This window comes from Vulpes vulpes, chromosome 2 (assembly GCF_048418805.1).
Source record: "Vulpes vulpes isolate BD-2025 chromosome 2, VulVul3, whole genome shotgun sequence".
In the NCBI taxonomy this organism is placed as follows: domain Eukaryota; kingdom Metazoa; phylum Chordata; class Mammalia; order Carnivora; family Canidae; genus Vulpes; species Vulpes vulpes.
The window spans coordinates 87,262,068-87,287,008 of record NC_132781.1 but is presented as its reverse complement, the minus strand read 5'-3'; positions in this window follow the sequence as shown (position 1 = coordinate 87,287,008).

The following is a 24,941-nucleotide window of genomic DNA, read 5'->3' as shown; positions in this document are numbered from 1 at the left end:
GTTGGATAAAGTATTCTTGGCTGCATGATATTCTCATTTAGGGTCCTGAATATATCCTGCCAGCCCTTTCTCATCTGTCAGGTCTCTGTGTAGAGACGTCTGTTGTTAACCTAATACTTCTCCCGATAAATGTTAGGGATCTCTTGTCTCTTGCTTCTTTAGGGATCTTTTCTTTGTCTTTGGAATTTGCAAGTTTCACTATTAAATGTCAGGGTGTTTAATGGTTTTTATTGATTTTGGGGGGGGGGGATCTCTATCTCCGGGATCTGAATGCCTGTTTCCTTTCCCACGTTGGGGACGTTCTCAGCTATGATTTGTTCAAATACACTTTCTGGTCCTCTGTCCCTTTAGGCGCCCCCTGGAACCCCAATTAAATATAGGTTTTTCCTTTGGTGGCTGTCATTCATTCCCTTAACCTTTCCTCATGATCTTTTGTTTTTCTCTTTTTTCCTCAGCTTCCTTCCTTGCCATCTGTCCTTAACTTGTCTTCATCCATCAATCCTTCCACAACTTCTCTTCTATGTCACTCATTCTTTTTTCTACCTCATTAACCCTCATCGTCAGGACCTCTAGTTTGGATTGCATCTCATTTAATTGATTTTTAATTTTGGCCTGATTAGATCTAAATTTGCAGTCATGAAGTCTCTTGAATCCTTTATGCTTTTTTCTACAGCCACCAGTAGCTTTATAATTGTTCTTCTGAATTCGCTTTCTGACATGGAATTTTAATCCAAATTTTGTAACTCTGGGAGAGAGTACTTTTCCTGATTCTTTCTTTTGTGGTGAGTTCTTCCTTCTAGTCATTCTGCTCAGTGCAGAGTGGCTAAAAAAAAGTTGTACTGGAAAAAGAGAATAAAAAGTGGGGGTAAACAAACAAAAATCAAAGAGGGGTTTCCTCTGACCCTATATATTGTAAGTCCCTATACTTCCCCTGGAGCTTTCCAGAGCTGCTTGATGAAGAACTTACTCTTTCTCTGTCCTTCCAGCTGGTTTTCTGGGGAGGGGCCTCCTGTGTTGATTCTCAGGTATGTGCACCTGGGGGAGCTGCCTCGCCCCCTGCCAGGTGCATGGCTCAGTTGGAGCTATTTATCCTGTGAGGCCCCTGGCCCTGCTCAGTCCTAGGCACAAGGTGACACCAAGAGGAACAACAACAGTGGTAGCGACCAGCTTTCCAGCCCTGGAGTCAGCTCCAGCAGTAACTACCACAGTCTCCCAGTCCGCAGGGGCCTGGATGCTTCAAGGTCAGGGGGTACTGAGCTGCACAGCTCAGGGCCGCCCCGGTGACAGGAGCATCCTTGCTGTCCTGTGTCCTTCCAGCCTCTGCCTGTCCCAAGGGGAGTGCTGGATCCTGGGCTGTGTCCCCCCACGTCCTGGGCTCCAGGGCCTGCGAGCTGGAATTGTGCTCTGGAGGCCACGCAGCCCCCTCCGCGTAGAACTGCCGCCTGATCTGCTGCCTGGGCTGCTCCTGTGTGGAGCCCCTGCCTTTGCCGCCACCTGAGCTGCTACCATGCCCCGCAGGGTGTGAGCTCCAGCCCTTTAGGGAGCTCGGCCTGTGGTGTCCCTGTGCTCTCCCCTGGTGTGCACTTCCTCTGTCAGTGACCCTGGGAGCCTGAGGGCATCACTGCCCCTCCTGGGATCCTGCCTGAGTTCCCTGCGAGTGCCCTTCCATCCGGGAAGATTGGTAAAGTTCCTCCTTCTCGCTACTGGGCCTAGCCTGGCTCCTTGCAGGGGCCTCTCCAGCTTGTATGATTTATTTATTTATTTATTTATTTATTTATTTATTTATTTATTTTTATTTTCTTTCTTCCTACCTTGATAGAAGCGCAAACTTTTCTCACTGTAGCATTCCAGCTGTTCTCTCTTTAAATCTCAGGCCAAATTAATAGGTTTTCAGGATGATTTGAAAGTTATCTAGGTAATTTGGTGGGGACAGGTGACTTGCAGACCCTACTCTTCTGCCATCTTGCCCGCCTCCTGATTCAATTTCTTTATTTAACTAACAAAGTCTGTTAGTTCAAAGTCTGTCAGTCTGTTCAAATTTGTTATTTCTTCTTGTTTCAGTTTTGGTAATTTATATATTTCTAGGAATTTACTCACTTTTTCCAAAGTGCCCAATTTGTAATTTTCATAATAGTCTCTCATATTTTTTTTTTTTTGTATTTCTGTGGTATTGGTTGATATCCCTCTTCTTGTATTCCTGATTTTGTCAATTTGGATCCTTTCTATTTTCTTTTCAATAAGTCTGCCTGGAGTTTCATCAATTTTATTAATTCTTTCAATACATCAGCTCTTAGTTTCATTGATCTTGAACTTTGTTACCTTTTGTTTGTCTGGGAGACTATCTCTCTTCTCTTCTGAATGATAGACATGCTGGATTGAATAATCTTGGCTGCATATTTTTCCCATTCAGCACTTTTAATATATCATGCTACTCCCTTCTGGCCTTCAAAATTTGTGCTAAAAAATCTGCTGCGAGCTTTATGGGGTTTCCTTTGTATGTAACTGTCTTCTTTTCTCTTGATACCTTAATTTTTTTTTTCTTTCACACTACTTTTTGGTATGCATCTTGATGTAGACCTCCCATGGTTGACTTTTGGTGGGGAAGGATCTGTTTATCCTGGATTTGAATATATGTTTCCTTCCCCAAATTAGGGGAGTTTTCAACTATTATTTCTTCAATTAAATTTTCTGCTCCCTTTTTTCTCTTTTCTTTTTCTTAGATCCTTATAATGCAAATATATATACTGAGTTTCCTAAGAATATTCTCAATTTACCTAATTTTCTTCCCTCTCCTTTCCTCAGTTTGATTACTTTTCATTTTTCTAGGTCATTAATTCATTCCTCTGCCTCAGTTAGCCTGCTATTTATTCTAGCAAGTATTTTTAATTTCATTTATTATGTTCTTCATCTCTGATTGGTTCTTTCTTATCTCTGTATTAAGGGTTTTACTCATGTCTTCCACTCTTTTCTCAAGTTCAGTATCTTTATGAGTATATCTATGATCATTACTTTTAATTCTTCATCAAGCATATTGTTTATATCCATTTCAATTGGGTCTCTTGCTGTGTTTCAGTCTTGTTCTTTCATTTGGGACATGTTTATCTGTCTCTTCATTTTGTCTGACTGTGCCTGTTTTTCTATGTTAAGAAAGTCAGCTACTTCTCTTGTTTTTAAGGATAGTAGCCTTATGAAGAATGTGTCCTGTAGTGCCCTGCAGTGCAGTGTTCCCTTTTCCTCAGAACCTGATACTTCAAAGAGTGTCTCCTATGTGTGTTGTGTATGTTCTGCTATTGAGTCTTGGCCTCTTTATTATTCATTCTATTTGTACGCTGAGGCTCTCTTTGCCTATTGTTGGCAGGGTTTGAACCCCATCGGGGGCTGGATGCATTTTAACATGGTGTGTGGGGGAAGTCTGCTTCTAAGTTGAGCCTTGTTCTCAACACCACCAGAACTTAGGTCCTACAAAACTGATGGATCCAGAGATGCACTGACAGTCTCTGCACTGGTCTTCCTGAGAAAGAAGACTACTCTGTCAGCATAAAGGTAAGTGTAACGGTGAAGGGCCAATCACTGAAAGCATGTAGAAATGGATAGGCCTTTCTGTAAGCAAGTTAGGTAGCCTTAGTTTAAACTGGTGAAGGAGCTAAAGGCACTTCCCAGCTCCATTGTTCCTGGAGGTATCTTCTCATGATCCCTGTCTTTACGGGCCTTGCTCTCAGATGAACAAATCACTGTCCATCCCAGCTCACTCTGGTGTTCTACACCGTATCTGCATGGACTCTTTTCCTGATATTGTCTTCTTAAGGGTATGGATTCCATTTCCTAACACCCTCTGGTCTCTCTTAGAAAGGAGCTTGTCAATTTTAAAATTCCAAGCTTCAGTCCCACTGGTTGTAAGAACTCACAAAATTCTGTTCCTCTCACTTTCAAAGGTAAATGTTAAGGGGATTTTTTTACATTTGTGGGCTCTCAGATGTAAAAGTCTGTTTTTTTCCCTTCTTAGCACCCCTGGCTCCTTCCTCACCATGAAGAGGCAAAGTCCATTTCACTCCAAGGCCCAATCATTGCTCTTCCCATTTTCTTTGATGTGGCTGCTTGTCTACCTTTAGTTATGCAGTTTGTTCTGCCAGTCTTTGGGTCATTTTCTAGGTTCTTTAGACTTATGTGAGTGTTACCTGATGTGAGTTGTATCAATGGGACAAGGTGAGTTTAGAGTCCTCAAAATCCACCATCTTCCCAGCCAAGCCCAAATTTTCTTTGTTTATTAGCTCCAAGAATTATTATTTTTTATTTTTTTCAATTATTATGTTCTGAATTGGTTGTTTTGTAATCTGCAAACAAAAACTGTTTTACTCCCTCTTTCTTGATCTGTGTGTCTTTTCTTTATTTTTTCCTTCCTTTTTTTTTTTTTTTTTTTTTTTTTTTGCCTAATTGCATTATTAACACTTACAGTGTCATGTTGAAATGCGGTGGTAAAAGGGAGCATCCTTTCCTTGTTCCTGATCTTTTCAGGAAAGGTTTGAGTTTCTCACCATTAAGTATGAAGTTAGCTGTAGGGTTTTATTTCTTTTTATTCATTATCAAGTTGAGGATGTTCTCTATTCCAAGTGCACTGAAAGTTTTTTATTATGAATGGGTGTTGAATTTTGTTAAATACTTTTTATGTATCAATTGATATAATCATATGGTTTTTCTTTCTTAGTTTATCCTGTAATGACTTTTAATAACAGATTTTCAATTGTTGAGACAACAACCTTGTATACATGGGATAAAGCTCGCTTGATCATAGTATATAATTCTTTGTATACATTGTTATATTCAATTTGCTAATATTTTGTTGATGAGTTTTACATCTTTGTGTATTGGATTAGTGGGCTGCATTTTTCTTTTCTTGGAATGTCTTTGTCTCTTTTGATGTTAGACTAATGCTGTCCTCATAGAATGAATTAGGAAGTATTCCCTCTGCTTCTAACCTCTGAAAGAGATTATAGAGAATTAGTATAATTTCTTTTTTTAAACACTTGGTGGAGTTCACCAGTGAACCAATGTAGGCTTAGTGCTTTTCTTTTGTTTTTTTTTTTTTCTTACAATTTCCATCTTTCTACTTATAGCGCCTATTATTGAATGCTGTGTCCTTTACACATGAGATCCCTTAGAATATTTACAGTTGTTTTAAATTCCTATTCTGATAATCCAAATATCTCAGCTAGGTCTGTTTCTGAACCTTTATCTTTTTAAATAGCATTTTATATTCTATTTCTATAACTTGTGGAGTTTCTTTTTCCCTTATAGCCAGATATGTACTAAGTAAAAGGAACTGCTATAAATAGGCCCTTGGTAGTGTGTTGGTAGGTGTGGGGAGATGAAAAGTGTTCTATAGTTCTATGATTCAGTCTCAGTTTCTTAGCTTATGCTTTTGGATTTTGCAAGTATCTTTCTTTTAATTAATTTCTCTTTATCTAAGAGAGGACGACTAGAGTAAGCTGTTTCCTTTCTCCCATGTAAAAGGTAAGTGCTCACTGCAATTGGGTTTTTCCCCTCCCACAGATCAGTTAGGCTCTGATATAATGTCCTAGCAGATTAGGCTCTGAATAACTAATTTCTCTTGAGGACAAGCCTTGTTAAGAAAACGAGTGGTCTGGGCAGCCCCGGAAGTGCAGCGGTTTAGCGCCGCCTGCAGCCCAGGGTGTGATACTGGAGACCCGGGATCGAATCCCACGTCGGGCTCCCAGGGCATGGAGCCTGCCTCTCCCTCTGCCTGTGTCTCTGCCTCTCTCTCTCTGTGTCTCTCATGAATAAATAAATAAAATTTAAAAAAAAGAAAAAGAGTGGTCTGCAATATTTCAAAATAGTTTTATTTCCCTTCAACTGTAGGAAGCACAAGGGGATTTTTCTCTATTTACTCCAGGAACCTGGCCAAGCTTCTTGGAGATGAATGTCACAATATTCTGTGGGACCTCTTATGAATGAGTCTTTCTGGAATGTTTAACTCTCAAAATTGTCCATACTGAGACTCTGGCAAATAGTCAAATACAACTCTGATTTTCCTATCTCAGCTCTGGTCCTCACAGAAGTATCTGCTCCTGGGTCTCTGCACTGGTAAACTATCTTCTCTGCATTTGCCTGTATCTCTGGTACTTGAGACCATGGTTTGGCCTGTGTTGTCACTTTTCTTATGGTCTTTGGATGAATTGATTTTTCAGTCTATTCAGATTTCAGCTTATTAGAAAAGAGTGGGGACTCCTCAGCTTCTTCTATGTGAAATCGTAAGCTGAAAATCCTTTAATGTTTTTCATAAATATTTTACCATTAAAGACAATTTTAAGGAAGTCAAATTTCTTCAAACAACAACAACAAAAAGTTTCTGATATTTAACAATCCCCTCCATTTTATTTCATTTTGATGTTAAACAAAAATCAATGTTATGTTTTTAAAGTCATTCCATTTTTCTTGGAGTGAGGGGATGATTCTTCTATATATAAAGGTAGGAACTGACCCAATATTTCTTCTATTTACACTTCCCTATTTTTTTCTTTTTTCAAAACTATGATTAAAGCTGCCTAGTAACATAAGAAGTTGAGATAAGAGTAAAATTCAACCTGATATATTTCTTAAGCACTATGAGAGCATTTTACATTTTCCTGGAAGCCCCCACCCCCTCCTTTTTAAAAGTACAAATTTACTAGTATGAAGCAGATAAGACAAATCAGAGTGATTGGCTTCCTGAATTAATATTGGTGGACAAAACAATATAAAAGACTATGCTTAATGTCTATACTTAATGAGGAAAGATTTAAATACATGTACACATACTAACATGTATGAATCCAAACTTTCTTTATGAATTATTTGATATTGGGAAAATTGTATGCGACAAGTTAAGTTTCATAAGATTTTAAGTCCAGGTAGGCAGAGACCAGATCTGTTTTAATATTTTCTAGTATCTAACACAGGCAACACCCTTTTTGAACTTGGCCACAGTAACTTCTTGCAAGATACATCCACGAAGGCAAAAGAAACAAAAGCAAAAATGAACTATTGGGACTTCATCAAGATAAGAAGCTTTTGCACAGCAAAGGATACAGTCAACAAAACTTAAAGACAACCTACAGAATGGGAGAAGATATTTGCAAATGATGTATCAGATAAAGGGCTAGTTTCCAAGATCTATAAAGAACTTATTAAACTCAACACCAAAGAAGCAAACAATCCAATCATGAAATGGGCAAAAGATATGAAGAGAAATCTCACAGAGGAAGACATGGACATGGCCAACACGCACATGAGAAAATGCTCTGCATCACTCGCCATCAGGGAAATACAAATCAAAACCACAATGAGATACCACCTCACACCAGTGAGAATAGGGAAAATTAACAAGGCAGGAAACCACAAATGTTGGAGAGGATGTGGAGAAAAGGGAACCCTCTTACACTGTTGGTGGGAATGTGAACTGGTGCAGCCACTCTGGAAAACTGTGTGGAGGGAGGTTCCTCAAAGAGTTAAAAATAGACCTGCCCTACGACCCAGCAATTGCACTGTTGGGGTTTTACCCCAAAGATACAGGTGTAATGAAATGCCGGGACACCTGCATCCCGATGTTTCTAGCAGCAATGTCCACAATAGCCAAACTGTGGAAGGAGCCTCGGTGTCCATGGAAAGATGAATAGATACAGAAGATGTGGTTTATGTACACAATGGAATATTACTCAGCCATTAGAAATGACAAATACCCACCATTTGCTTCAACGTGGATGGAACTGGAGGGTATTATGCTGAGTGAAATAAGTCAATCGGAGAAGGACAAACATTATATGTTCTCATTCATTTGGGGAATATAAATAATAGTGAAAGGGAATTGAAGGGAAGGGAGAAGAAATGGGTAGGAAATATTAGAAAGGGAGACAGAACATAAAGACTCCTAATTCTGGGAAATGAAGTAGGGGTGGGGTGGAAGGGGAGGAGGGCTGGAGGTGGGGGTGAATGGGTGACGGGCACAGAGGGGGGCACTTGACGGGAAGAGCACTGGGTGTTATTCTGTATGTTGGCAAATTGAACACTAATAAAAATAAATTTATAAAAAATATTTTCTAATATCTAATACATGATGCATGCTCAATAAATATGGAATAAATGCTTCTAGACCATATTACACATTCATAGAAAGCTCTCAAAAGTTGTAGATATAGTTTAGAAACCCTATAAAGCATCCTAACAGCAAACTGGCTCTTTTGGGGTCAGAGATAATATTCCTGTGAAGCAGTTGGGTTTTATACTCAGAAAAACTCTATTGACAGAAAAGATGAAAGTCTCTAAAGTTATGGTCCCAAAAGTAACTCTCTTCTTTGTGGGAAATTTAGAAAAATAAAATAAATGGAAATAAGTAAAAATCATAACAAAAATGTGGGCATTAAAAATGGTTCTTATTTGTAAAGTGAATAAACTGGAGTTTTTCTTCTTTCTCATTTTTTCTAGTGTCAAATATGTGAGAGAAATTAGGAAGCCAAGCATAGATGACTAAGTCCCAGATACTACAGAAATCTATAGGCTCTTAAAATATTATAGGTGAGGACTTTTAGAAAGGAGAGCTCAGGAGTGCCATACAAGATTGGTATACCAGTGAGAAAACCAAACCAGGAAGACATTAAATCTTCAGCCACTAAAATTGAGATAATAATATACAGATGACCAGATACTTATTTAAAGTTATTTCGTTTTCTCAGCATAATACCCTACAGTTCCATAAGTCAGTTGGAGAAGGACAAACATTATATGGTCTCATTCATTTGGGGAATATAAAAATTAGTGAAAGGGAATAAAGGGGAAAGGAGAAAAATGAGTGGGAAATATCAGAAAGGGAGACAGAACAGGAAAGACTCCTAACTCTGGAAAATGAACTAGGAGTGGTGGAAGGGGAGGTGGGCGGGGGGTGGGGGTGACTAGGAGATGGGCACTGAGGTGGGCACTGATGGGATGAGCACTAGGTGTTGTTCTGTATGTTAGCAAATTGAACACAAATAAAAAATAAATTTATAAAAAAAAAGAAAATGGCCAAAAATAAATAAAAATAAAAATAAAATGCTTACCCTGTCATAATAAAATAGCTTATAAAAATATTAAGCTACTTTTTAATAAAATTTATAGCATAGCTTAATACATTTAAAGACTTATAGACTTAGAAATATAATTTACTCAAGTACCTTTGCCTATTGGCCCATGGCCCATAGTTAAAGTCTGTTCCTTTACCACAAACAATATCCATTCCCTAACATGGAGGTAAATCTTGTAATTTGCAATCCTCACTGCTCATTTCTCCTTCAATATTTACTTCTGTTTCTTCTGGAACAAGTCCTATATTACAGAATATACAGTACAGTGTCAATTACTTATAATTACTGTCTAAAGATTTCTAGGTCAGTAGTTCTAAAAACGTTTTGCTCCTGGTAACTCTTTACACTCTGAAAAATTACTGAGGACACAGAGTGGTAATTTTTGGTATTATCTCTACCATAATTTACTGTATTCAAAATTGGAACAGCAATTTTTTAAAAATTTTATTTTTAAAGTAACGAAGAACTCATGGCATGTTGACACAATGAAATGTTTAATAATAATTAACTCATTATATTTCATTTAATAAAATTTAATGCAAATATGATATGAAAACTAATTTACAAAAATTAAATGAAATTTTAATTCCATTTGTAAAAAAAATAAAGTTATTTAGCTTTTACATATAGTACATTACACAATCTTAATGTCTTTTAAGTAATGTTATTTTGTAATAATTAAAATTTTCACATTTTGTGGAAACAGTGTTTACATGAAGAATGGATTAGTGAGTGCTTGTCTGTCATAGTCAATATTTGTAGGAAGAAGGAATAGAAATGGAGAGAACTAAAGCCATATTCCATAAAATAAATTCCATAAAGATATTTATAGATATATTGATATTGTACCTATGTTGTCTTTTTAGCTTCCTATTGCATGCCAATTTTCCTTGGATAGTGCATTAAATACATGAATAGGTATTATTCACATATGTGGTATTTCAAATACCAAAATAATAATAGAACTGTATTTGTTGTTTTGAGGGCACGATGATTTGGCAATAGTTATACTTCACGATGCTTCATTAGGTGTCTAGCAAAGAAGATAGAGATCAGGGAGAAATTCTCTAAAGTAAAACAGGCAGTGAGGGATGCAACTTGCTCATGTAAGGGGTGAATTTGGCTGTGTGAGGCAAAATAACTAAAGGATAAGCCAATTTCTTGTCAAGCATATCAAAATTTCAAATGACATATGAAACAAAAAAGGCTGGTATCTTCTGTGGATTTTAATAAAAATAAGGAGGTCAAATGAAGAGTGGCCAAATTACATTCTTTCCTAAGATTTAGAAATAAGTTCTTGGAGAGGAAAACTAATAAAAGCTCAGAGACTGTGGAGGGTTAGGCAATTTAGTAAAATAGAAACTCAGAGTAGGAACCAAGTCAGAAACAATGTCATATGTACTGGGATCCTGGTACAGAAGAGATAAGTCAGGAGAAAGAAAGGGTAAGAAAAGAGCTGAAAAACATGTTTTATATATTTATAACTGTAAACATGTATCCACAAATGAAAGGAACTTTTTGTGCTGAAACAATGACAGAACAAATGAAATTCTAATGGTCTCAAAGAATTTAAGTGCTGCCAAGTGCCTGACATAGTACATAGGGATGACTGGGAATGAAGACATTTAATCTGTACTTTTAATCTATCTTAATTTAAGAAATTGAGCACAAAACTCATTTTTTTCTATTTAAAATATTCCTTAAAAGCATTATTTAGAGATATTTATCTCAATTGGTAAAATATTAAAATTATACCAGAACTTTTTTCCCCCTTAAGTCTTCATTATCCTGTAATATAACTCACTATCTTGGCTTGCTTTTGGGCAAAAATGACTCATATCTCAAGTGCTAAAAAAGCTGTTCACTATATTGCATATATATACATATATTACTCATATATTACAAGCATATATATACATATGTATATATATAATTTATATTACATTACATATATATATAATTAGTAATTAAGACAACTATATGTGCATGAAATGAATTTGGAAATTTACTTAGCAGATTTGATTTTTTAAAAATATTATTTCTTCAAATCACTTAGTCCATAATAGTTCCCTGTGAGCTGCAATTCTAAGAACTTTAATCATGATCCCCTTTTCAAAGTAAGAATCTTTCTCAAGCTTCTTTTCATCAAACAAACTATTTACATGAGATACTTAGAAAGCAGAAACAGGCAGCCCCGGTGGCTTAGCGGTTTAGCGCCGCGGTGGGCCAGGGGTGTGATCCTGGAGACCGGGACCGAGTCCCGCGTCGGGCTCCCTGCATGGAGCCTGCTTCTCCCTCTGCCTGTGTCTCAGCCTCTCTTTCTCTTTGTATCCCTCATAAATAAATAAATAAAATCTTTAAAAAAAGAAAAAGAAAGCAGAAACAAACCTCAAGCAAAGCTTTACTTAACAAATAACAACGACAATGACAGCAACAAAACCTTTAAACTCATAGTTAATACTTTTCAACCCTCATAGATCCAAAGTTTATGTTTGATGTATGTGTGTTTGTGTTTCCAAATTCAAAGGCCTGAACTTTTTCATGAAGGCTTTTCACTAAGAAATTTCAGTTCAGAAAAATAGGCAAGAAAAGTGGAAAGCATTGGAAGATAGGTAAATATTTTCAATTTCAAATTTCCCTTCTCTCCAGTTTCTTTATCATCTATGATGTGATTGAAAGTATGTTACTATAGGAGCTCAAAAATAGAGACTCCTTTCTATCTTGGCCACTCACTTATGTGTGTCCTTGGATATACATAGGACCATATCCCCTAGATACACTACATTAGGAGTTTGAATAAGTCTCTCAGTTTTTAGAAGTCTATGAATCCCAGATGCTCCCTCTTTCCTGTTTTATGAATGGGGCTTATCTATCTAAATGACTCTGGCTCAGGTACAATTTATAAAGGTTAATAGGATGACGTCTATAAAGCAAGTGAATTGTTCATAGCACATTCTTTACTTCCTGTATTTGTGTTATATCTTACAGATTAAGGATGGTATAGACATAACTCACATATGTTTGGTTGTCCTCTCCTTTCTGCGCACATAGGAGACCAGCACCTCTAGCCCTCTTACATGTAGTTTGAAATAATAAGAATTCTTTTCTTTCTCTGCATCCTAAAAGGCCTTGTGTTATGACAATGCAAGTATAGTTAAAAACAGCCTGGACCTCTGTATCACTTGATGAATGAAGCATAGCTGCCCTGAACAGTCCTAATATTTCCAATGAACTAGTTCTCTATGTAAACATTCACATCTAGAGATTCATTTAACTTTCCCCTACATCTATGGAGTTGTGAAGAGGAAAGAATTAAACATTTGCCATTGGGTGGTGTCTTAGTCTGTTTGGGCTGCTATAATACGACAGACTGTGGCTTATAGACAATATTTATTTCTCACAGTTCTGGATGCTAAGAAGCCCAAAATCAAGGTGTCATCATATTTGATGTCTGGTGAAAGCCCACTTTCTGGTTTTTAGATGGCAATATTTTCATTTTTCCTCACATGGAGAAAGAGTGAGGAAGCTCTCCCAGGCTTTATTTATTTATTTATTTATTTATTTATTTATTTATTTATTTATATTTTAGGGGCATTAATCCAATTATGAGAAAGAGCATCATCTTCATGACCTAATTACCTATAAAGCCCCCACCTCCTAATCCAATCACATTGAGGATCAAGATTTCAACATGCGAATCTTGGGCAGACACAAACATGTAGTAGATGATTAAATGAAAATTGTCACTGAATAAATGATGCTAAACATGTCTTAACACTACATGAGAAAGGTTAGCCCTGAAGGAAGGGGCTCTAGTCAGAAGTCCCCAAAGCAATAAAGAGACAAAGAAATGATCAAAGTTCTGGCTAAGGAGATCAGGTTTATAAACTTTCTCCATCATTGCCACTGCATCTTGCTTGGTGACCTGGAATACCATATTCAACAAGTTCATGCATTGTCTTCTTTTGTTAATTAAGTTTCTTATACTCAAAACATTGTAAAATATCACATTTTTAAGTCCACAGGTTATTAAATATACCTTTTCTGATCTACAATGTGGATGAAAATAGAGAGTTGATTCCTATTCATTTTATTTGAATAGCAACCATTGATTTAGGATAATCTCTGTATGTACTTAATTAATTTTGAATTTTGAATGCATCGGTTAAACATCATCAGGATATTTTGAAGGCATATATACAGAACTAGAAACTCAGAATCTAAATTCTAACTTTTAAAGTTTCTCAAAAGTTAGTGCCATTAATATTATTAGCTGTTTTGAGGACACCATTTAATTGGTTATTTGTTGCCACCTAACTACCCAAAAGCAAGAGGTTAAAAATGACCACTGTTTTTATTATACCTCAAATGAGGGCCAGTCCTTCTAAAGCCTAAGCCCAGAAATATCACCATGTCACTTCTGCCACAGTGTCTTGGTCAAAACTGTCTTAGGCCAGCCTTAGGGTGGGGTTGGGAGAGCAGAGAAATAGATTCTATCTTTTAATGGGAAAGCTGATGAGAACACATGAATCTTTAATCGTAGTCTCAGACCAAAGGATGACACAAACAAACGTGAAAGCATAAGCTCAAATCAAACTTAGAAAGCCTGAAGCCTGATATAATTCTACCAATAATAAATTACTAAAATAAACTAATCCTCCATTAATACAGTGCCAAGATAAAAAGATCTCTGCATTCCACTAGAGAACTTTAACTGTCATGAACAAATGCAACATTAAAATTTAATGCTTTATTTTTAGAAAATAACAAAAGAATTCAATCTTTGAATCTGTCCTTCAGTATTTATCTTACTATTCCTTTTCACTTTTAGAAATCATTTGCAAGAGTTCTGTGTATGATTGTCTACTTCTGTAAAAAAAGGAAATATTATCCAACATGTCCAAAGCTATGATAAATTTTGATGTGAAGAAAGGACTAGCAACCAAGGTACACTGATATCAAATTATATCAACCTAAAGAAGTGAGTGAAAAATCTGCAAGTATCTGCAACATCAGAGACTCATATTAATTCTTGAATTAATAAAAAGGACTTTTCTTCACACTTTTTCATGTTTCTCCATAGTTCCTACGTCTGTGTCATGTTTTAGTGAATCTCAGAGGCACTAACACCATATTAAAAACAAAAAAAGGAAAAATTGAATTTAGAAACAAAAATACATTAACAAGATATGTTTTATGATGAGATATAAATATGTACACACAAATGCCACACACATACACACATATAATAAATCAATTTATTATTGTCATCTTTCTATGCTTTATAATCCATAGTACAAGGTTATTTTTGTTCAGAAAAAGTTAATCTCTCATTTCTGTTGTATAGTATATGGTTGGTGGGTCATACAGGGAAAAAAGCTATTCCTTAAAACATATTGCTTATATGATATAATAAAAAGGAACTCTAGGGAAATGCATGCTATATTTTCTGAGAAACAATATACAAAGAACATCGAAACTCATAGTTTGGTTACTATTATTGAATATTGAAGAAGTCAGTCTCATTATTTTTGCTATGATTTCAACCTTACTAAAGAATCTAGATCATTGAAAGATTAGTTTAAGCCTCCTATATAAAATAGTAAAATGAATAAAGGAAACAATTCATCAAAAATAATGGCTATATATGCAAGCACTTAATTAGTTACAAATAATGCATACTTTCAAATGCATTTTTAAAATCTTAATCTTCATATGATACTTCATAGCCAGATATATAATTACTATAGCTTCAAACAAAGCACCACCCACTGATTTGCAATGGAAATAATGATCCCATAAATAAATACTTAAATTTATAGTACTTTTTGATGGAAACATTTTATTTAATGAAGTCCATTTACATTAATTACATATATGTACATATATATGTAGAAGTATACAGGTGTTACAGATACATTTGTATGTCTTAAATTTACATTTCTCAAGTCTTCTATTTGAAACCATTATAGGGCTCATTTAGCACAGGTTTATTAGAAGGTCACAAGGCATAAGATTTATAGGAACAGTGACTTTTGATATTGGAATTTCATAATATCACAGGCACTTTTCACAGATTTACTTACTGTAGGGCATTTTGATTTCTGCCTTCTGTCTTGTGTAAAAAATGCATATGTCCATGTATTAGGAACATATATAAATAACAAAAATCTATTTGTGACTGTGATTTTTGTTAGCAAATTAAAATAGAATGAAGTATAGGTTTTGAAAGTCACAAAGGCTTTAAAAATTATGCTTCTCAGGGTCCATGCATCTGTATATGTGAGATTTTACTTTTCTTACTTATTATTTTCATTATTTATCTGTTTTTTAATAAGTATCATTATTGAACCACCTGTTGGATTTTGCAGCCATCCCCTTTCCTTTTCCAACGCAAGTGTATAAATATACATGTAGGTACATATGCACCTTAGTTCATATGAAGTCAAATATGGAAACTGTCTGCCTTAAAAATTAATGTAATCCTAGATTATCAATAAATACAGAGTGTCAATAAAGTCAAGAAAAATTCTGCTATGCAACCACCAAAACACAAGCTCAGATAAAGACGATCAGAATTACAGGAGGTTGCAGAAGCAAAGTCACCTTCAGGAAAGAACTTGAAGTGAATAGAGTTCAAGCGGAGGTCATTGTCTGGCATGTCCAGAAGGATGTACATTTGTTGTATAAGGCTCCAAGGGATAGAGTCAGATCCAAAAACCAGGAATGAGGTTTTAGCTCTCTTTAAGGTATAGTTATGTCCATACTAGCAATGAGAATGGAGCTGTTCACATAGTTACAGGGATTTGAGTAGAGTGACATGCTAAGTGGTATTGCCAAGCTTGTAGCTGACACTGGCTGCCTCACTTGCTTAGACCAAGCCCCAGCCTCCTGTACTCTGGCAGCAAACCCTTCTCAGTCAAGCTTGCCTCAGTCCCAGAATGGCAGGTCCCTCCCACAAAAGACTAGCACAAAACCTTTCCTGCACCATATTTACCAACCAGAGTTCTGCAGGGCCTCAGTTCTCATAAAAGTGGTGTCAAGTCCCATTTCACAAGCAGACCAGAGCACACCTAGTTCAAACTCACTACATTCAAGCCAGGGACCAAACACTGTCCACAGAAGACAAGGACAGACTACAGATGACTGGCCAGAAGGATAGAGCAGCCAAACTACAGCAGCACAGTGCATGCAGCACACACCAGAGACACTCCCTGAAGTGCCAGGCCCTAGATACTCTATGACTTCTTCTTCATAAAGCTATTACTTTCAGGAGTAGGAGATGTAAATGGTTTTCCTAACACAGAGAAGAAGGTGGACACATGCACAAAATGCCAAGACAGAGGAATTTATTCCATTTATCCCAAGGGAAAGGACGAGATAAGGCCATGGCCAGAGATCTAATGAATGAGAAATAAGTAACATGTCTAATAGAGAATTTAAAGTGACAGTCGTAAGATACTCACTGGGCTTGAGAGAAGAATAGAGGATATCAGTGAGACTGTTATCACAGAGAAATTTTAAAAATAATTAATCAGTGATGAAGAATACAATAAACAATATTGGAAACAGGTTTGATACAATGAGCAGCACTCTGGAAGAAGTGGAGTAAACTAGTGGCCCAGAAGACAAAATTATGAAGCTGAACAAAAGAAGAATTATGCAACATGAGAATAGATTTAGGGAATTCAGTGACTCCACCAAATGTAATAACGTTTGTATTATAGGAGTCCCAGAAGAAGAGAGAAAAAAAGAGGGCAGAAACTTCCCTAATCTGTGTAAGGGAACAGACATCCAGATCCAGGAGGCACAAAGACATCACATAAACTCAACAGGGTGTACGATTTTAAATACTTTGCTATAAAACAAAAAAAAGACACCCATTCCTTCTATACCTCCTTATATAAAACATATGATCAAGATTTGTTCACTTTCTCATTAAATCAGGATGATAATTGTGTCAAAATGCTTCCAGAACACTACTTATTAATATTATCTACAGTAACCTTTAATTTGAATTACAGAGGCAGGACAAGTCAAAATGTAATTTTTCTTCAATTAAATTCAAATATCTTTTCATTACAAATGAGAAACATTGTTAAATAGAGTATAAAACATATTCTTTAAAGTAATATAAAGTATATATTTATTAGGAATGTAAGAAGTTATCAGTGGAAGTTTTCCAGATAGTACATTTTTTAAATTTATTTTTGTATATATTTTTAAATTGGATTTCAATATGCCAACATAATCCTTCAAGTGCCCACCTCAGTGCCCATCACCTAGTCACACCAACCCTCCATCCACCTCCCTTCCCACCACCACCTGTTCGTTTCCCAGAGTTAGGTGTCTCTCATGTTCCATCACCCTCACTGATATTTCCCATTCATTTTCTCTCCTTTCCCCATAATTCCCTTTCACTATTTTTTATATTCCCCAAATGAATGAGACTATATGTTTGTCCTTCTCTGATTGACTTACTTCACTCAGCATAATACCCTCCAGTTCCATCTACGTTGAAGCAAACGGTATATGACATTTCTAATGGCTGAGTAATATTCCATTGTATACATAGACCACACAATCTTTATCCATCATCTTTCGATGGACACCGAGGCTCCTTCCACAGTTTGGCTATTGTGGACATTGCTGCTAGAAACATCGGGGTGCAGGTGTCCTGCCATTTCACTGCATCTGTATCTTTGGGGTAAATCTCCAGAAGTGCAATTGCTGGGTCGTAGGGCAGGTCTATTTTTACCTCTTTGAGGAACCTCCAGTTTTCCAGAGTGGCTGCACCAGTTCACATTCCCACCAACAGTGCAGGAGGGTTCCCCTTTCTCCACATCCTCTCCAACATTTGTGGTTTCCTGCCTTGTTAATGTTCCCCATTCTCACTGGTGTGAGGTGGTATCTCATTGTGGTTTAGATTTGTATTTCCCTGATGGCAAGTGATGCGGAGCATTTTCTCATGTGCATGTTGGCCATGTCTATGTCTTCCTCTGTGAGATTTCTGTTCAATTCTTCTAAAGGGTTACTAGCCCTTGATCTGGTATGTCATTTGCAAATATCCTCTCCCATTCTGTAGGTTGTTCTTTAGTTTTGTTGCCTGTTTCTTTTGCTGTGCAGAAGATGTTTATCCTGATTAGGTCCAAAGAATTCATTTTTGCTTTTAGTTCCCCTGCCTTCATAGATATATCTTACAAGAAGTGTCTGTGGGCAAATTCAAAAAGGGTGTTGCCTATGTTCTCCTCTAGGATTTTGATGGATTCTTGTCTCACATTTAGATCCTTCATTCATTTTGAGTTTATCTTTGTGGATGGTGTGGGAGAGTGGTCTAGTTTCATTCTTCTGGACGTGGCTGTCCAATTTTCCCAGCACCGTTTATTGAAGAGACTGTCCTTTTTCCAGTGGCTAGTCTTAACTGCTTTGTGGAATATTAATTGACAATACAATTGAGGGACCATTTATAGATTCTCTATTCTTTTCCACTGATCTGTCTATTTTTGTGCCAGGACCACACTGTCTTGATGATCACAGCTTTGTAGTACAACCTAAATTGCGGCAATGTGATGCCCCCGGCTTTGATTTTCTTTTTCAATATTCCCCTGACTATTCAGGGTCTATTCTTATTCCACACAAATCTTTTTTTCTTATTTTTATTTATTTATGACAGTCACACACACACAGAGAGAGAGAGAGAGGCAGAGACACAGGCAGAGGGAGAAGCAGGCTCCATGCACTGGGAGCCCGACGTTGGATTCGATCCCGGGTCTCTAGGATCGTGCCCTGGGCCAAAGGCAGGCGCCAAACCGCTGCGCCACCCAGGGTTCCCTATTCCACACAAATCTTAAAATGATTTGGTCCAACACTCTGAAAAGTCCATGGTATATTGATAGGGGTTGCATTAAATGTGTAAATTGCCCTGGGTAAAATTGACATTTTCATAATTTTAATTCTTCCAATCCATAATGGAATATTTTTCCATCGCTTTGTGTCTCCCTCAATTTCTTTCAGCGATGTTCTGTAGTTTTTAGGGTATAGATCCTTTACCTCTTTGGTTAGGTTTATACCTTGGTATCTTATGCTTTTGGGTGCAATTGTAAATGGGATTGACTCCTTAATTTCTCTTTCTTCAGTCTCACTGTTACTGTATAGAAATGCCACTGATTTCAGGGCATTGATTTTGTATCCTGCCACACTGCCAAATTCCTAGAGTTCTAGAAATCTTGGAGTGGACTTTTTTGTACTCTATCTACAGTAACATGTCATCTGGAAAGAGGTAGAGTTTGACTTCTTCTTTGCCAATTTGAATGCCTTTTATTTCTTTTTGTTGCCTGATTGCTGAAGCTAGGGCTTCTAGTGCTATGTTGAATAGTAGTGGTGAAAGTGGATATCCTTGTTGTGTTCCTGATATTTGGGGAAAGGCTCTCAGTTTTTCCCCATTGAGAATGATATTTGATGTAGGCTTTTCATAGATGGCTTTTAAGATGTTGAGGAATGTTCCCTCTATCCCTACACTCTGATGAGTTTTGACCAGGAATGGATGCTGTATTTTGTCAAATGCTTTCTCTGCATCTATTGAGAGGATCATATGGTTCTTGCTTTTTCTCTTGTTGATATGATCTATAACGTTGATTGCTTTATGAATGTTGAACCAGCCTTGCATCCCGGGGAAAATCCTACTTGGTCATGGTGAATAATCTTCTTAATGTACTGTTGGATTCTATTGGCTAGTATATTCTTGAGAATTTTTGTATCTGTATTCATCAGGGATATTAGTCTATAATTCTTTTTGGTAGGGACTTTGTCTGGTTTTGGAATTAAGATGATGCTGTCCTCATAGAACGAATTTGGAAGTACTCCATCCCTTTCTATCTTTCAGAAGAGCTTTAGTAGAATAGGTATTTTTTTCTTCTTTAAACGTTTGGTAGAATTCCCCCTGGGAAGCCATCTGGCCCTGGACTTTTGTGTCTTAGGAGGTTTTTGATGACTGCTTCAATTTCCTCACTGGTTATTGGCCTGTTCAGGTTTTCTATCTCTTCCTGTATCAGATTTGATAGTTCGCGGTTTTCCAGATATGCATCCATTTCTTCTAGATTGCCTAATTCATTGGCATACAGCTGCTCATAATATGTTTTTAAAAACGTTTGTATTTATTGGTATTGGTTGTGAACTCTTCTTTTTCATTCATGACTTTATTAATTTGAGTTTTTTCTCTTTTGTTTTTAATAAGGCTGACTAATGGTTTATCTATCTTATTAATTCTTTCAAGGAACCAATTCCTGATTTTGCTGATCTGTTCCACAGTTCTTCTGGTCTCTATTTTATTGAGTTCTGCTCGAATCTTTATTAACTCTTCTTCTGCTTGGTGTAGGTTTTATTTGTTGTTCTTTCTCCATTTCCTTTAGGTGCAAGGTTAGCTTGAGTATGTGAGTTTTTTCCAGGTTTTTGAGGGATGCTTGGATTGCAATGTATTTCCCTCTCAGGACTGCTTTTGTTGTATCTGAAAGATTTTGAATGGTTGTATCTTCACTCTCATTAGCTTTCATGAATCTTTTTAATTCTTCTCTAATTTCCTAGTTGACCCTTTCATCTTTTAACAGAATGCTCTTTAACCCCCATGTGTTTGAGTTTCTTCCAAATTTCTTCTTGTGATTGAGTTCAAGTTTCAAAGCATTATGGTCTGAAAATAAGCAGGACACAATCTCAAATTTTTGGTATCAGTTCAGACCTGATTTGTGACCCAGTATGTGGTCTATTATGGAGAAAGTTCCATGTGCACTTGAGAAGAATGTGTATTCAGTTGCATTTGGATGTAAAGTTCTTTAAGTATCTGTGAAGTCCTTCTGGTCCAGTGTATCATTTAAAGCTCTTGTTTCTTTGGAGATCTTGTGCTTAGAAGATCTGTCAATTGTAGAAAGCACTAGATTGAAGTCACCAAGTATAAGTGTATTATTATCTAAGTATGTCTTACTTTGGTTATTAATTGATTGATATGCTTGGCAGCTTCCACATTAGGGGCATAAATATTCATGATTGTTAGGTCCTCTTGTTGGATAGATCCTTTAAGTATGATAAAGTGTCCCTCTTCATCTCTTACTACAGTCTTTGGGATAAACTTTAATTTATTTGATATGAGGATTGCTACCCCTGCTTTCTTGTGAGGACAATTTGGATGGTAAATGGTCCTCCAACGGTTTTTTTTTTTTTTCAGACTGTAGGTGTCCTTATGTCTAAAATGAGTCTCTTGTAGACAGCAAATAGATGGGTCTTGCTTTTTTATCCAGTCTGAAATCCTGTGGCTTTGGATGGGATCATTAAGCCCATTCACATTCAGTGTTAGTATGGAAAGATATGAATTTAGTGTCATCATAATACCTATTCAGTCCCTGTTTTTATGGATTATTTCTTTGGGCTTCCTCTTTCTTTTACAGAGTTCCCCTTAAAATTTCTTGCAGAGCTGGTTTGGTGGTCACATATTCTTTCAGTTTCTGCCTATCCTGGAAGCTCTTTATATCTCCTTCTATTCTGAATGAGAGCCTTGCTGGATCGAGTATTCTTGGCTGCATGTTCTTCTCATTTAGGACCCTGAATATATCCTGTCAGCCTTTTCTGGCCTGCCAGGTCTCTGTGGAGAGGCCTGCTGTTAATCTAATATTTCTCCCATATACGTTAGGGATCTCTTGTCTCTTGCCGCTCTAAGGATCTTCTATCTTTGGCATTTGTAAGTTTCACTATTAGATGTCGAGGTGTTGAACAGTTTTTAATGATCTTAGGTGGGAAAATTTCTATCTCCTGGATCTAAATGCCTGTTTCCCTCCCTATGTTAGGGAAGTTCTCAGCTATGATTTGTTCAAATACACTTTCTGGTCCCTTTCGGCTCCCTCTTGAACCCCAATAAAACATAGATTTTTCTTTCTGAGCCCATCATTTATTTCCTTAAACTTTCCTCATGGTCTTTTAATTGTTTTTTCTCTTTTTTCCTCCTCTCCCTCTTTGCCATCAAGTTTTCTTCTTTGTCTTTCATTTTCTACCTCATTAACCCTCGTCGTTAGGACTTCCATTTTGGATTGCATCTCATTTAATTGATTTTTAATTTCTGTCTGATTGGATCTAAATTCTGCATTCATGAAGTTTCTCGAATCCTTTATGCTTTTTCCAGAGCTGCCAGTAGCTTTATAATTGTGTTCTGAATGGCTTTCTGACATCGAATTGTAATCAAAATTCTGTGACTCTCTGGGAGAGAGGACTGTTTCTGATTCTTTCTTTTGTGGTGAGTTCTCTTTTTAGTCACTTTGCTCAGTGCAGAGTGGCTAAAAACGAGTTGTACTTGTTAGAAGCAGAAACTCTTCTCTCTGTTGCATTCCAGCTGTTCTCTCTTTAAATCTCAGGCTGAATTTGTAGCTTTTCAGGGTGATTCGAAAGTTATCGAGGTAAGTTGGTTGGGACAGGTGACTTGGGGATCCTACTCCTCTGCCATCTTGCCCCGCCCCGGATATTACAATATATGTTAAAACACACACACACACACACACACACACACACACAAACACACACATGCACACGCACATTGATATTTGAATAATTTTCCTTGGGAATTGCCATAATACTTTTTAAATTTTTTTATTAAGTCATTATTAAATTCTAACAGTACCAGTAACAATTTTAAGAACTACAGATCAAGAGCTTACTAAGATCTAGCCCTGCTAACTAGGAACCAATCTTATTACAGACTCAAGAACAAGTCATTTAAATACCATGCTCTTATTATTGAATGGAGGCAATCACATATGTGACTGGATTATTCATTCAGCTTTTATTTTTTTAGGTTATCTCTCATAAAAAAACTCAGAAGAAGTAGAAATATCTTATTATTTGTATAAAGAAGAGGGAAGGTCTTCAAATGTGACTGAGTTTTTTTTTTTGTCTCAATGAAATGGGTTCAAGAATATAAAATAGGCGCAAGAAATGCAAATCTTGAACAAATGTTTTATAGATAATGAGATTAGACAATAGATTACCGTAGAGGTAAATCTTAACATTTTGTAGGAGACTTTAAAATATTTGAGAGCAATGTGAAAGGAAATCATGGAGTTTCTTGGAAAACAAAAATAACATAATTAATAGAACAGAAAAGAAAGAAGAAGTGATAATTGGAGCTTCAGAAGATGACTGTTTATTTCTCTCATGATTTCTTCCTACACCAGGGTATATATATATTTCTCAACATATAGTATAACACACAGTGCTTATCTCATCAAGTGCCCCCCTCAGTGCCTGTCACCCAGTCACTCCATCCTGCCACCCACCTCCCCTTTCACTACCCCTGTTCACTTCCCAGAGTTAGGAGTCTCTCATGTTTTGTCACTCTCTCTAAATTTCCCACTCATTTTCTCTCTTTTCCCCTATAATCTCTTTCACTATTTCTTATATTACCCATATGAGTGAGACCATATAATGATTATCCTTCTCTGATTGCTTTATTTCACTCAGCTAATACATTCCAGTTCCATCTACATCAAAGCAAATGGTGGGTATTCATCCTTTCTAATGGCTGAGTAATATTCCATCGTGTATATAGACAAATCTTCTTTATCCATTCATCTTTTGATGGACACCAAGGCTCCTTCCACAGTTGGTTATTGTGGTAATTATATTTCCTGTCTTGTTAATTTTCATCCTTCTCACTGGTGTGAGGTGGTATCTCATTGTAGTTTTGATTTGTATTTCCCTGATGGCAAGTGATTCAGAGCATTTTCTAGGTGCTTGTTGGTGATGTTTATGTCTTCTTTGGTGAAACGTCTGTTCATATCTTCTGCACATTTCATGATTGGATTGTTTGTGTCTTGGGTGTTGAGTTTAATAAGCTCTTTATAGATCTTGGATACTAGCACTTTATCTGATATGTCATTTGCAAATATCTTCTCCCATTTTGTAGGTGGTTTTTTTTTGTTGTTGTTGTTGACTTTTTCTTTTCCTGTGAAGAAGCTTTTTATCTTGATTAAGTACCAATAGTTCATTTTTGCTTTTGTTTCCCTTGCCTTCATATATGTATCTTGCAAGAAGTTGCTGTGGCCAAATTCAAAAAGGGTGTTGCCTGGTTTCTCCTCTAGGATTTTGATGGATTCCTGTCTCACATTTAGATCTTTCATCCATTTTGAGTTTATCTTTGTGGATGGTGTAAGAGAGTGGTCTAGTTTCATTCTTCTGCACGTGGCTGTCCAATTTTCCCAGCACCATTTATTGAAGAGACTGTCCTTTTTCTAGTGGATAGTCTTAACTGCTTTGTCAAATATTAGTTGACCATAGAGTTGAGGGCCCATTTCTGGATTCTCTATTCTTTTCTACTGATCTATGTGTCTATTTTTGTGCCAGTACCACACTGTCTTGATGATCACAGCTTTGTAGTACAACTTGAAATCCGTCATTGTGATGCCCCTGGCTTTGATTTTCTTTTGCAATATTCCCCTGGATATTCGGAGTATTTTCTGATTCCATACAAATCTTAAGATGATGTGTTCCAACTCTCTGAAGAAAGTCTGTGGGATTTTGATAGGGATTGCATTGAATCTGTTCATTGCCCTGGGTAGTATAGATATTTTCACAATATTAATTCTTCCAATCCACAAGCATGGAATATTTTCCATCTTTTTTTGTCTTCCTCCATTTCTTTCAGAAGTGATATATAGTTTTTAGGGTATATATCCTTTACCTCTTTGGTTAGTTTAATCCTAGTTATTGTATGGTTTTTGGTGCAATTGTAAAAAGACTGACTCCGTAAATTCTTTCTTCAGTCTCATTGTTAGTATATAGAAATGCCACTGACTTCGA